This window comes from Podarcis cretensis (assembly GCF_951804945.1).
Source record: "Podarcis cretensis genome assembly, chromosome: 2".
Taxonomy (NCBI): Eukaryota; Metazoa; Chordata; class Lepidosauria; order Squamata; family Lacertidae; genus Podarcis; species Podarcis cretensis.
Window position 1 is genome coordinate 122,004,553 of NC_137171.1, and position 15,616 is coordinate 122,020,168.

General features: G+C 38.4%; 1 protein-coding gene and 1 long non-coding RNA gene across 5 annotated transcripts in view; one reads left to right on the top strand and one right to left on the bottom strand.

Annotated features, from left to right (window-relative positions):
* Positions 1–15,616, bottom strand: part of LOC307208732 (major histocompatibility complex class I-related gene protein-like) — a 92,270-nt gene that overhangs the window by 15,822 nt on the left and 60,832 nt on the right. The window lies entirely within an intron of this gene.
* Positions 999–14,897, top strand: LOC307209237. The gene is made up of 3 exons (XR_013835460.1): positions 999–1,682; positions 2,158–2,224; positions 8,451–14,897. It is a non-coding gene; the product is annotated as an uncharacterized lncRNA (long non-coding RNA).

Genomic DNA, 15,616 nt, shown 5'->3' on the forward strand with positions numbered 1-15,616 from the left:
GCGAGCCGGGATTGGGCGAGGGGAAAATATTCCGCCAATCGGAAATCTGCGCGCAGATGGCAGCACCGGTCGCTGGGCAGAATTCAAGGCACAAGTGGCGAGCGAGGCTGGAGAGGCAACGAGGAAGTTCTAATGCAGCTCCTCGCTGGGAATCGCCCCCTCCCTCCCCCCTCCCTCCCTCCCTCTCAGCTCTTTCTGTCCTACCTTGCAGGGAGGGGGGTGGCCAGGGGAGGACCCCAGGTTCAATTCCCGCATCTCCGGGGGGGGGGTCCTGCGTTGCCCCCCTCTCTGGAACTGGGGGGGGGGGCTGTGAGATCCCCAGGGAGATGCACTCGGGGGCGGAGTCTGTCAAGCTGTCAGTCAAGCCCAACATTCCCAGAGGACTAGCTGCCTCTATGTGGCTGTTGGTCTGTTGGTGGGTTGCTGCTGGGAGTGGGGACTGGTAACTGCTCGGATGCAGAGAGGGAGGAAGGTCAGGTGGTACCCAGTGAGGAAAATTTCATGTCACCCCTCCCCCGACATTGAATTTTTTTTAAAAAAAAAAATGCCTGCAAAAATGGTTTTACGTTATTTCATATTTTCTTACAAAGGAATGTGGATTCTGGGCCTCTGATAACAAGTAGGTGACTATGGACTGATACTTAAATCTAAGGATGAATTGTGTTTTGGCTTGTGTTCTTTTATTTATATTTATTGTTTATTTATTTATTAAAAATTATTTTTTTAAACCTGCAAAGTGGTTTACCAAAAAAACAAAAACAAAAAAACAAAACACCACAGCAGTAAAATCAAGAAAAATTAACAACCCTACTTTATAGTAATAATAATAATAAAAATAATAATAATAACAATTTATTATTTATACCCTGCCCATCTGGCAGAATTTCCCCAGCCACTCTGAGCGTCTCCCAATTGAGTGTTAAAAACAATACAGCATGAAAATATTAAATATTCCCTAAACAGGGCTGCCTTCAGATGTCTTTTAAAGTTAGGATAGCTGCTTATTTCCTTTACACCTGAAGGGAGGGTGTTCGACTACTTTAAAACATACAGAAGCTAAAATATTAAGATTAAAATTACTTCAACTTGCTAAGCATCTAGGTATGCTTGCCTAAAGAAGAATGCTTTCAGCAGGTGCCGGAAAAGAGTCTCGCAAAGGCACGTGCTGTGTTGCAAGAGGCGGGGAGTTCCAAAGTGCAGGTGCCGTCACAGTAAAGAATGCACTACAGGTATTATGTGGAATCTGTAGTAGTGCTTGAAACTACTAAAGGGGAGGTTTTATTTATTGTGATTTCACCATGCTCTGTATTATCTGAAAAGGTGTGTTTCTTGCTTCCAAGCTGGATTGTTTCCCAGGGGACTTTGCCCCCTTCTGCCTCCCTCAGCAACCTCTGAGTCAGGTGGGAAATTTCCAGGGCAGTTCCCAGAAGAAGGCCAGAATGGTTCGGATTCCCTTTTGTATGTTTTGTTTTCATTTTTACTTCTAAGAAGAATAGGTGAGGGTGCAGAAAACAGTTTTTGGCGGGTTACAATAATCTAAATTTTGTTTGCATGCCAAGCTAGCAAAGGAATCTCAAGCAACTGCATCTCAGGCTGCTTGACTGACATTTCTCACAGGAATTGAAGAACGGAGGCAGATTTTGCTGAGAAAGTCCTCATCCTCCATTAACACTGGGGTTTGTGTGTGTTTGTTTCCTGCCCTCCCTCTCTCTCTGCCACAAGACACCCTCATCCATTTCTCCACAGTCCCTAGTTGTAATTTCTCGCTTTCCCCTTTTTGTGATCCTCCGCTGCCCCCTGCCGGCTGCTTTCTTCCCCAGCTGAAGTGGAAATCAGGTGATTTCTAGGAAATCCTTCAAGGGACCAGTTGAAGCAAGTCACGGGTTGCAAAAAAATGGTCAAGGTTCCCACTTATGTTACAGCTTTGGAATCAGTGCAAGTGGGTGTATGCCTACCTATTGTGTGGAAAAGCGGAAATATATAAAACTTTTACAAATCACGTAATCAGAAAAAACCTATTTAGAGTATGGGGCAAGTATAAAAACTTATCAGAAAGAAAAACACCACTGTGGATATCCCCAGTGGAAGCCATAACAAGGAAAAGAATAAATATGGATAAGCAGTGGTTAACTTACAGTGAAATTTTATCTCTTACAGGACAGGAACCAAAACTGAGAAATCTCGAGGAATTAAGAAATCTGGTTACCAATTAGCTACAGGTTTTGTTGTTGTTTAGTCGTTTAGTCGTGTCCGACTCTGGTACATTACATTAATGAATTGTTTAAGATAGATAGGAAAAATGGCTTTGCAGAACAAGTCTCAGTTTACCAAAGACCTTTTAGATACAAATATAAAAGTATTATCAAATATGTACAAACTGCTGCTGGAGTGGGAAACAAAAGAGGAATTTGTGAAATTAAGCAGGATTAAGTGGGCACAGGATGTGGGTCACAATATCGATCATGAATTATGGGGAAAGTTGTGGAAAATAAATATGAATTTTATGGCAAGTTATGCGATAAAAAATTATATGATGAAATTGGCCCACAGATGGTATTTAACACCCATCAGATTGGCGAAAATGACTAAAGAAGAAAAAGGAATATGTTGGAAGTGTAATGAAATTGAGGGATCTTTTATTCACATGTGTTGGTCGTGTAAAATAATTAAGGAATATTGGGAAACGATATAAAATGAATTTAAAAAGATACACCTGAGAGTTTCCTTTTGGGGATGGTAAAAATGAAGGTCCCCCCAAAACAAAAGAGTTTATTACTATGCTCCACTGCCGCAGATAGAACCTTATTGGCACAAAGGTGGAGAACAAGGATAGTACCCACTTAGGAAGAATGACAGTGTAAAATGTTTGAATGTACTGAACTAGCTGGTCTGACGAACAGGATAAGAGAAAACAGATATAGGGAATATAAGGAGGAATGGATGTTGTTTACTGAATATTTGAAGAACTAGTCTAGAGAAAGACATGGCTTAGCAGGTCTCATGTAAATCCAGCAGTTGAAATAGAGGAGAGTATTTAATAGATAACAAATTGGATGATTAAAAAGATGTGGATTACGCAGAGTAGTAGAAAAGTAAAGGAACCAGGAAAAAAGTGGCAGGAAAGTCATATGGTATATGTATACATGTTGTTTTTGGTATGAAGTTGTAAGTGGGACAAGGGAACGAGAGAGGGGTTAAATATGCTCTCTGTTCCTGTTCTTGAAAAGCAAAATGCAAATGGGGGACGAATTGATGCAATTTGGTTATCAAAAAAGTTGATGCTGAACCTGGAAAAAGCAGAAATAATGAATAGATTGCTATCAGACCATAACCCAGTATCGGTGTATATGAAATTTAAAAGTCACACTAAGGGAAGGTGGAGAATGAATGAGGAGGTATGGAGAGACGCTCAAAGGGTTAAAAAGGCTAAGGAAACACTGAAAGAGTTTTATGAAACAAATGAATACGGACAAAATAAATTATTTGGGAGGCGAGTAAAACCTACATGAGAGGATATGTAATACAGCAAATGGGGAGGATAAGGAGAAATAAAGAGAACCATATTATGGAAATAAACAAACAAATAAGAGAGAAAGATAAGGAATTAGTGAAGAATCCAAAAAATGATGACATTCTCCAACAAATAAAGAACTTACAAGCCCACCTATCAAATTTAATAAATAGAGAAGTTGAGGAAAATTTTTTTTTGGACAAAGCAAAGATACTTTGAACAGGCAAACAAATCGGGTAGAATGTTGGCATGGCTTACTAAGGAAAGACAAGTAGAACGAGTGATAAACAGAATTATAGATGAGGAAAAAGAAATTATAGACCCAAAACAAATTAAAGGAAGATTTATAAAATATTATAAAAAATTATATAAAGTAGAATTGAAAGAAGAAAATTCAAAAATATCTAGTAGAAAATGGATTGCCAGAAATAGAAGAAGAATATGCAAATCTGAACTCAAATATTGAATTAGAAGAGATTAAAAAAGTGATTAAAAATATGAAAGATGGGAAATTGCCGGGACAGGATGGAATCTCAGTAACATGTTATAAAAAATTAGAAGAAATAATAACACCTAAATTACAATCAATTATGAATGAAATTTAGATAAAGGATAAATACCTAATTGATGGCAAGAAGCATTAATAACTCTTATCCCAAAACAAGGTGCGGATTTGAGACTTATTAATAATTATAGGCCAATATCCCTATTAAATATAGATTATAAAATATTTACAGGCGTTCTTGCAAATAGAATGAAAACCTTGTTATAAAGCATAATTTAAAAAGACCAGGCAGGGTTTTTGCCAGCCAGACAAATAAAGGACAATACTAGAATAATTATAGGCTTGCTAGAGTATGCTCATATGAACCCGAGTAAAAAAATCTCAACGCTGCTGGTAGATGCTGAAAAAGCATTTGATAGTGTCTCATGGAAATTTATGATTAAAACCTGTGAAAGTTTAAAAATTGGAAAGAGAATTATGAACGGAATTCAAGCAATTTATAAAAAACAAAAAGCTAAATTAATCCTGAACAATGAAATTACAGAAGAATTCGACATTTAAAGAGGGACACGACAGGGATGCCCTTTATCCCCACTCCTATTTATAACAATATTAGAAACCTTACTACTTGCTTTAAGGAAGGATGAAGAAATAAAAGGCATTAATCTTGAATCACAGTGTTATAAATTAAGAGCATTTGCAGACGATTGATTATAACAAGTGAAACACCAAAAGAAAGTATCAAAAAAGCACTAGTAAAAATTTGGCGATGTATCAGGATTTAAATTGAAAAAGGACAAATCAAAATTAATAACAAAAAATATGGGAGAGAAAGATAAAAAGGAATTAGAGGAAACAACAGAATTAAAAATAGAAAATAAAGTAAATTATCTAGGGATATGAATTACAAATAAAAATACCAATTTATTCAAAACAAAATAAAAAAATTCCTTCTAGTAGCACCTTAAAGACCAACTAAGTTAGTTCTTGGTATGAGCTTTCGTGTGCATGCACACTTCTTCACGAAAGCTCATACCAAGAACTAACTTAGTTGGTCTTTAAGGTGCTACTGGAAGGAATTTTTTTATTTTGTTTTGACTATGGCAGACCAACACGGCTTTGTTGTTGTTGTTTAGTCGTTTAGTCGTGTCCGACTCTTCGTGACCCCATGGACCAGAGAACGCCAGGCACTCCTGTCCTCCACTGCCCCCCGCAGCTTGGTCAGACTCATGCTGGTAACCTCGAAAACACTATCCAACCATCTCGTCCTCTGTCGCCCCCTTCTCCTTGTGCCCTCCATCTTTCCCAACATCAGGGTCTTCTCCAGGGAGTCTTCTCTTCTCATGAGGTGGCCAAAGTACTGGAGCCTCAGCTTCACAATCTGTCCTTCCAGTGAGCACTCAGGGCTGATTTCCTTCAGAATGGAGAGGTTTGATCTTCTTGCAGTCCATTCAAAACAAAATAAAAAAATTCCTTCTAGTAGCACCTTAAAGACCAACTAAGTTAGTTCTTGGTATGAGCTTTCGTGTGCATGCACACTTCTTCACGAAAGCTCATACCAAGAACTAACTTAGTTGGTCTTTAAGGTGCTACTGGAAGGAATTTTTTTTATTTTGTTTTGACTATGGCAGACCAACATGGCTTTGTTGTTGTTGTTTAGTCGTTTAGTCGTGTCCGACTCTTCGTGACCCCATGGACCAGAGAACGCCAGGCACTCCTGTCCTCCACTGCCCCCCGCAGCTTGGTCAGACTCATGCTGGTAACCTCAAAAACACTATCCAACCATCTCGTCCTCTGTCGCCCCCTTCTCCTTGTGCCCTCCATCTTTCCCAACATCAGGGTCTTCTCCAGGGAGTCTTCTCTTCTCATGAGGTGGCCAAAGTACTGGAGCCTCAGCTTCACAATCTGTCCTTCCAGTGAGCACTCAGGGCTGATTTCCTTCAGAATGGAGAGGTTTGATCTTCTTGCAGTCCATTCAAAACAAAATAAAAAAATTCCTTCTAGTAGCACCTTAAAGACCAACTAAGTTAGTTCTTGGTATGAGCTTTCGTGTGCATGCACACTTCTTCACGAAAGCTCATACCAAGAACTAACTTAGTTGGTCTTTAAGGTGCTACTGGAAGGAATTTTTTTATTTTGTTTTGACTATGGCAGACCAACACGGCTACCTATCTGTAACTCAATTTATTCAAGGATAATTATGTTAAAAAATGGAAAGAAATTAAAGGAAATATAGATAAATGGAACAAATTAAAATTATCACTAGGAGGAAGAATATCTATGATTAAAATGCTGATATTTCCAAAAATTTTATTTTTATTCCAAATGATCCCAATTATAATAGGAACAAAATATTATATGCTGGCAAAGAGATCTTGCTAATTTCATATGTCGGGGGGGAAAGCAAGAATAAAATCAGAAGTAATGATGGGCCCAAAAGGAAAGTGGAGGGTTTCAGTACCAAATTTAAGAAGGTATTTTGAAGCAGCACGCTGGTGTTGGATAAAAAAATGGATACTATTAAAAACCAATGAGGTCTTGATGTTAGAAGGCTGGGATAAAATATATGGCTGGCATGGATATTTATTTTATGGGAAAATAGAACAACAAAAAAGATTTACAAACCATCTAGTAGTAAAGGTAAAGGTACCCCTGCCCGTACGGGCCAGTCTTGACAGATCATGGGGTTGTGCGCCCATCTCACTTAAGAGGCCAGGGGCCAGCGCTGTCCGGAGACACTTCCGGGTCACGTGGCCAGCGTGACATCGCTGCTCTGGCGAGCCAGAGCCGCACACGGAAACGCCGTTTACCTTCCCACCAGTAAGTGGTCCCTATTTATCTACTTGCACCCGGAGGTGCTTTCGAACCGCTAGGTTGGCAGGCGCTGGGACCGAGCAGCGGGAGCGCACCCCGCCGCAGGGATTCGAACCGCCGACCTTTCGATCGGCAAGCCCTAGGCGCTGAGGCTTTAACCCACAGCGCCACCTGCGTCCCTAGTAAGAAAGGCCCTATTTGAGGTATGGGAAAGAACAAAAGAGAATTATAGGGAAAACCACAGTGGATTTCCCCATTAGAGGCAACCTCAACATTAAAGAGTAATGTAAAAGCTATCTGGTCAACATATAGAGAGTTATCAGAAGATATAGACGGAAACATTAAATTAAAGAATTATGAAGAACTTCAAACATTAGGAATAAACTGGGTACAGTTTTACCAATTGAAAGCAACATACGAGAAAGATATAAAAATGAGGGGATTTGATAAAGAAGTACTGCAAAGTGACCAAAAATACTTTCAAAAATGTACAGATTATTAGGAAAAACATCTTTAGAACAAGAGACTAAAGGGGAGAATATGCTAAAATGGGAGCATGATTTGGGCTATGAGATTGATTTGGAAAGTTGGAAAATCTTCTGGGAGAAAAATATAAATTTTACAGCCTGTAATTTATTAAGGGAGAATTCTATGAAAATCCACCACAGATGGTGCCTAGCTCCAGATAGACTGTCAAAAATGAATAAAACAAATAATAATAAATGCTGGAGATGCAACATATGTGGTGGACATGCCCAGAGATTAAAATCTTCTGGGATCTGATCCACAATGAGATAAAAAAATTGACAAAGGTCCCACATAATAAGAGGGCAGAAGCCTACTTATTAGGAATATTGAATAAAGATATCCCACAGGATAAAACTAATATATTTTTATATGCAACAACAGCGGCAAGAATTCTGATAGCCAGCTACTGGAAAAGGAATAACATTCCAACAAAAAGAGAATGGTTGGGAAAACTTTGTATCTGGAGCTAGCTAAATTGACGGATTTAATAAGGAGAAACCCCAAAACTATGGTCATGAAACAGTGGGAATGTCTAAATGAATATTTACAAAACTAGGGCTCAGCTACCAAAAGTTGGCTGTGTTTAGACTAATCTTGTGAGTAATATAAAGAATATAAAGTGAGAAATCAAGGAAGCTTATAGGAAGGATATGAAGAACAGAGGTTATGGTGAATGAAATATAAAGACGCGTGGTGTAAACGATGGAAGTCTTTTAAAATATTTTAATTAAGACCAATATCTGTAGAATGGAAAAACATAATTGTATGCAAGTACAGACTCGAAATTGTTGTCTATGGTGAACACTTATCTATTTCCAAATTTTCATCTTTAACTTTTCTTCTTTTCTTTTCTTTTTTTGAATACTGTTTTACAGATGTGTAAATAATTATATGCATGAGAATAGGTAAAACATTTGTACTCTTTATTTCTTTTCCCTTTTTTGGTTACATGTATTTTTTTTCTTTTTGCATTTGGTTACTTGTATTTTTTTCTTTAATAAAACTTAATAAATTTTTAAAAAGGGGGGGGGGGAGAAAAAAAAGAAAATGCAAATAATTTTTTAAAAAATTGATCCCCTCTCCACGGAGGAGTTTTCAAGGTGGGCACCCACCCCCACACCGGTGGAGGAGCTGCTCAAATGTTAACATACGTCTCAGTCTACAACCTTCTAAGATTATACAATAAAATTATAATCATACAGGAATAATAATTTGGGATGCTTTGCAACCATTATCTACGCATGTACATGTGCAAATGATTGTGCAGTGCTCCAATGTCGCCTTAAGTGGTGTTTTCTGTGAAGTCCCATTGGACGTATCATAACTCACACACCGAGGCCAGCCTAATACATTTTGACACCTGAGGCAGGCCCCAAAATGGCATCACACTCCCCACCAGGGAAGAAGGGGTGAGGGAAGATTTCTATTCAGGGTGGATGGAGAAAAAATACCTTATTTTAATTTTAAATCTTTTAAATGGTATTGTTTTAACATTTTGAGGTTTGCTGCCCGGAGCTCCTTTGGGAGGAAGAGTAGGATAAAAATTTAAAAATTAAATATTTTGGGCATCTTCTCAGTGGGAGAACTTCCTCCTGGGTTTGCGGACTTTCGGGACAACCCTGCCCTGGTCACCCCCAACCACTTTGCCCCAGATCATATATCTACACATTTCTTTTATTATATATATTTTTTTAAAATTAATTTTTATTCGTTTTTCAGACAAATAGTGAAAACACAACAAAACAAACAAAACAAAAAAAACAAAAAGCAAACAAGACACACAAAACAATTAAACCCATGTAACTTCAAATTCATCATTTCATACTCTTCTTTCTTTTGACTTCCCCATACCTCCCCATCCCTGCATCCTTGTTTAAAGATTCTTTAGCAACCCTTAAGTCCATTGTCTTAATTCCCTTTCATAAAGTTTCCTTTAGTTTTTTAGTTACTGCTGCAATTCTTTACCTCTTACCCCCTGACATCTTAACATTCCTCAATTTTGCAATTGTTTTTAAGATATATTTTAAATTTCTTCCAGTCCTCTTCCACTGTCTCTTTCCCCTGGTCACGAATTCTGCCCGTCATCTCGGCCAGTCCCATAAAGTCCATCACCTTTGTTTGCCATTCTTCCAGAGTAGGTAGTTCTTGCATCTTCCAATACTTTGCCAGTAGAATTCTTGCTGCTGTAGTGGCATACATAAAGAAAATCCTATCCTTCTTTAACACCAATTGGCCAACCATGCCCAAGAGAAAAGCCTCTGGTTTCTTAGGAAAAGTCCACCTAAGGACCTTCTTAATTTCATTATAGATCATTTCCCAGAAAGCTTTAACCTTTGGGCAGGTCCACCAAAGGTGGTAGAAGGTGCCTTCAGTCTCATTACATTTCCAACACTTATTATTAGGCAAGTGGTAAATTTTTGCAAGCTTGACTGGGGTCATGTACCACCGATAGATCATTTTCATAATGTTTTCTTTTAAAGCATTACATGCAGTAAATTTAATACCGGTGGTCCATAACTGTTCCCAGTCAGCAAACATAATATCATGACCAATATCTTGTGCCCATTTAATCATTGCTGATTTCACCGTTTCATCCTGTGTATTCCATTTCAACAGCAAGTTATACATTTTTGATAAGTTCTTAGTATTGGGTTCCAACAATTCTGTTTCTAGTTTTGACCTCTCTTTCTGAAATCCTATTTTCCTGTCCTGTTTAAATGTCTCATTTATCTGATGATAGTGCAACCAATCTTGAACCTTGGGCTTTAGTTTCTCATAACTCTGAAGTTTCACCCTTTCACCATCATATTCTAAAATTTTATAATATTTTGGCCATTTAGAGTCCATATTAAGCTTTTTTACTTCTCTAGCTTCCATTGGTGACACCCACCTAGGGGTTTTACTTTCCAGCAAATCTTTGTATCTAATTAGATTAGATAAATTTATTGTCATTGTCCGTATATACACAGTATACACAACAACGAAAATCAAACACCCAAGACCGGATTCACATACACATTTGCACGTATCTCCAACACTCTCATCCTATTCAGACATAATCTATTAAAACATACATAATCCAGAATATAACACAACCTATTAGAAGCATAGCATAACCTAAAACCTATCTCATTCCTTACTACTCACTGCTTGCTATTTCTTACAACTGGCCCTGAGATCATTGTTTAGTGCAATCAGAGCTCTTGGATAGAAACTATTCAGAAGGCGTGTAGTTCGTGTTTTCATTGTCCTATATCTTCTGCCCGAAGGCAACAGTTCAAAGAGGTTGTGAGCAGGATGGGTGGGATCTCTCAGGATATTGTGTGACTTCTTCAAGCTGCGAGACGTGAAGATCTCATCCAGGGTTGGTAGTTGGAGCCCAATAACATTCTGGGCAATTTTAATTATTCTCTGTAAGGCTTTTTTATCCATTCCAGAGCTGCTCCCATACCACGATAATATACTATAGGTTAAGACACTCTCAATGGTACTATGATAATAGGACAGAAGTAGGTGCTGGGATAGATTCAATCCTCTGAGCATTCTCAGGAAATACAACCTCCCCTGCACCTTCCTCACAACCATATTAATATTTGCAGTCCATGAGAGGTCCTCAGAGATGTAAGTGCCCAGGTATTTAAAACTACCAACCCTCTCCACCTCCTCGCCATTTATGTGCAATGGTAAAAATACACTTTTCTTTCGCCTAAAATCAATTATGAGTTCTTTGGTTTTTTTGGTGTTTAGCATAAGATTATTTTCTTTACACCATTGAATTAACCCCTGTACTTCTTTCCTATAAGCAGCCTCATCATTCTCACTAATGAGCCCCATTATACAATGCTTTCCTTACAATATGGTTTTTAAAGCCTTTATACACTTTATACACCTTTGCCTTGTTGTACCATAAATATGCATGCCAACCAAAGCTATTGTCATACCCTTCCAGATCCAAAATGTCTGTGTTCTCAAGAAGTAGCCAGTGTTTCAACCAGCAAAAAGCTGCCGATTCGTAATAAAGTCTTAAGTCCGGCAGGGCAAACCCCCCTCTGTCCTTTGCATCAGTTAAAATCTTAAATTTAATTCTGGGCTTTTTGCCCTGCCAGACAAATTTTGATATGTCTTTCTGCCACTTCTTGAAACAGTCCATCTTGTCCAAAATCTGCAACGTCTGAAATAAAAACAGCATTCTAGGCAATACATTCATCTTAATAGTAGCAATTCGGCCTAACAAGGAAAGTTTCAACCTTGACCATATTTCCAGATCCTTCTTTACTTCTAACCAACTTTTTTCATAATTATCCTTAAATAAGTTCACATTCTTGGACGTTAAATTTATCCCCAGGTATTTTACCCTTTTTGTTATTTCCAAGCCTGTTTCATTCTGAAAAATCTCTCTTTCTTCCATTGTTAAATTTTTCTCCAACACTTTCGTTTTTTGTTTGTTCAATTTAAAACCTGCTACTCGACCAAATATTTCAATTAATTCTAATACTCTTTTAGTGCTAGTGTCTGGCTGTTGCAAGGTCAGTACTAGGTCATCTGCAAATGCTCTTAGTTTGTAATGTCTAACTCCGACCTGAACTCCTTTAACCAACTGGTCCTTTCTAATCATATTTAACAAAACCTCCAGGACTGATATAAAAAGCAAAGGGGATATTGGGCATCCCTGCCGTGTACCTTTTTCTATGGATATTTCTTCTGTTACCACATTGTTTACTTAGCTTTTTGTTTGGAATATATTGCACCTATACCGTTTTCAAAACCTTGGCCTACCCCCATCCCTTGGAGATTCTTTTTCATAAAAGTCCAACAAATATTGTCAAAGGCTTTCTCCGCGTCCACAAAAATCAAAACTGCCTTCCTGTTAATGTCAACATCTAGCAACTCCAAAATGTCTATAATGTTCCTCACATTGTCTGACATATGTCTCCCTGGGAGAAAGCCTGTTTGGTCCTTATGAATCTCCTCTATCAACACTCTTTTCAATCTTTTTGCCAAAATGTCTGCAAAAATTTTGTAATCCACATTAAGTAAAGATATAGGGCGGTAGTTTCTAACCTGGTTCTTCTCAGTCTCTGTTTTCGGTATAAGTGAGATGAAAGCCTCTTTCCACGATTCAGGTGCCTTTTTCCCCATCAGAATTTCATTGCAGACTTCCTTCAGTGGTTGTATCAACCATTCTTTCTGCATTTTGTAATATTTAGCCGTCAGGCCATCTGGTCCTGGTGATTTTCCCAATTTCGTATTTTGAATGGCACCCTCTATTTCTTGTTCTGTTATTTCCTCATTTAAGATCCTTTTACTTTGTTCTGGAATTTTTGGTAAACCGTATTTTCTGATGAATTCTTCTATTTCTTGTTCGTTAATTGGCCCTTGTGCATACAATTTCTTGAAAAAACTTTGAAAACAATTATTTATCTCATTAGGTTTGTGGATAATTTTTCCATCCATTTCTAGACTTGTCACGGTGTTCATTTTCTGCCTTTTTTTCAACTGCCATGACAGAAGTTTCCCACATTTATCCGCTGATTCAAAAGTTCTTTGTCTCATTTGCTTTATCTTCCATTCTATCTGTTGGTTCATGAGCTCCATGTATTGCATCTGATAAAACTTTATTTCTCTCAAAATCTCCTGGGACTTTGGTTTGGACCTCAATTTCTTCTCTCCTTCTTTTATTTTTCCTAAGATTTTTTCTTTCCTCTCATTTTGTTTCTTCCTCTTTATAGAATTCTGTTGAATTAGGAAACCTCGCATCACGGCTTTGCTTGCGTCCCAAATTGTTCTTTTCTCCACTTCTGTTTTCCTATTTATCTCAAAATAATCTTTTAATGTTTTAAGGGCCTTCTTATAAATCTCTTCATCTCTAAGTAGGGTGTCATTCATTCTCCATCTAAGGGATCCAGTTGTTGTTAGTTTCATCTCCATCTTCACAGCATTATGGTCGGAGCAAGTTTTTGGGCAGATTTCTACTTTTTTTGTTCTTGACGCCAGACTACTAGAAATCCAAATTTGGTCTATTCTTGTCCATGTCATTTTTGCCTCAGAGAAGAAAGTTCCCTCTCTCTCTAGAGGATTCCTTGTTCTCCAGATGTCAATCAAGTCCATAGTTTCAGTCATTTCAAAAAAAATCTTTGGTAGTCTCCCTTCTTTTGAAATCACTTGTCTCTGTGCTTTATCCATGTTTGTTGAGACAACTCCATTCATATCTCCCATCATTACGATTTTATAGTCTGTAAAGTCAACTAGTGTCTCATGTAGCTTCTTGAAGAATTCGGCCTTCCCCTCATTTGGAGCATATACTCCAACAATCAAAATCTTTTCTCCTTGAATTTGTATTTCAATTGCCAGGTATCTTCCTTGTTCATCTTTAAATATCAATTTTGGAGCCAATTTTTCCTTTGCATAGATCACCACACCTCTTTTCTTCACTTTGTCTGATGAGATAAATTCTTGACCAAGCCTCTTGTTTATCAATAATTTCCTGTGTATCCTGGCAATATGGGTTTCTTGCAGACATATTAAGTCTAATTGTTCTCTCTTCAAAATGTGAAAAACTTGTCGTCTTTTCCGAGGAAGGTTCAAGCTGTTACAATTCCAGCTAAGAAGTTGCAGAGACATTTTGTGTTTAAGTACCTGTTCCTCCAACTGCTCCAAGCTTCTGTTCTTCCTCCGATGGTGGTGGTAAAAGTCCAAAGGATAGATTTGCTATGTCAGGTGGTTCTTTCTCCTCTACAGTTCCTTTCTGCAGGTCCTCCACGTATCTCTCCAGAAACTGTTCTTTGTCCTGAATTGTTTTTATTTTGATCTTCCTTCCTTTAGAAGAAGAAGAAGAAGAAGAGTTTGGATTTGATATCCCGCCTTTCACTCCCTTTAAGGAGTCTCAAAGCGGCTAACATTCTCCTTTCCCTTCCTCCCCCACAACAAACACTCTGTGAGGTGAGTGGGGCTGAGAGACTTCAAAGAAATGTGACTGGCCCAAGGTCACCCAGCAGCTGCATGTGGAGGAGCGGAGACGCGAACCCGGTTGCCCAGATTACGAGACTGCCGCTCTTAACCACTACACCACACTGGCTTTAAAGTTAAAGGACAATCCTTGCGGGAACTCCCATCTGAATGGTATAGTATTTTTCTTCAGCAGGTCAGCTAAATTTTTGTAGAGGGTTCTCACCTCTAAAATGTACTTGGGAATGTCTTTAAAGATCTGTATTTGACTGTTTTGGATCAGCAGTGACTTTTGATAATGTAGGTTCAGTATTTTATCTCTTTCTTCCTTTGATCTCAGTGTAATTAGACAATCCCTTGGTTTCTTGTCCTGTCTCCTGCCCAGTCGAAAGGCTGTTGCTATCTCAAATTCGTCTTCTTCGGCCCATTCCTCTTGCCAGAAAGATATAAAGTTCTCTGTAAGGAATTCCACAAGGTTGTCCCCTTCCCCTTCAGGAACCAGTCTTAGTTTAAGGTTTTTCTCTTTCCTCTGAAGTTCCAATAAAGAGAGGGCTGCATCATGCTCATTCACTTTTTTAATGATAGGCCCAAACTTTTCCCTTGTCTCCTCAGCAGTATTTTTTGCACTTTCTGCAATCTTTCGTGTTTCAGAGCTCTCCTGAATTAATCTATTTATGGAATCTGTATTAGACGTTACGCTGGCTGTATTAACATCTAGTCTTGCTGTCAACTCTGTCAATTTTTTGGAGTTCTCTGTCGACAGCTTTGTCAGTGCTTCCAGAGAATGATTTATTTTAAGGAGTGCCTGTGTCATAGGATCCATAGAAGCTGTTGCTGCTTTTTCCTGTGCAGCTGGTGCAGTTCCTGATATTGAACCTCTTTTCTTGTGAGATTGTTTTGCTTTAAGCCTTGTTACTATCTCTTCTGTTGGGCCACTCATATCCTCAAGGTCGTTCTCACAAAAATAGTTTCCAAGTGGAAAATCCCACTGTTACTTTTTCAATGCAACAATTTCACTTGAAACCCTCTAGAGGGAGCATTCAATTGTATCCAAATGGCAAGGAAAAACAAAGGAGCAAGAAAGTATAACAGTAGCCAGTAATTTCCAATGTCCAAACTATAAACTCTCTGTCTTTCAATGTAGCCAAGGTGCAGCAGGGTAATCTAAAGTCCAGTAACTTTGTTACAAACAAACCCCCACTTTAAAAAGTTTAAAATGACAGTTCACATCCCGGTGTCTTGTTTGGGCAGCCCAACCTGGGGGGTTTGGCAGTGGAAGGTCTTATTTTCCCAGTAATTTTCCAGCAGGTTAA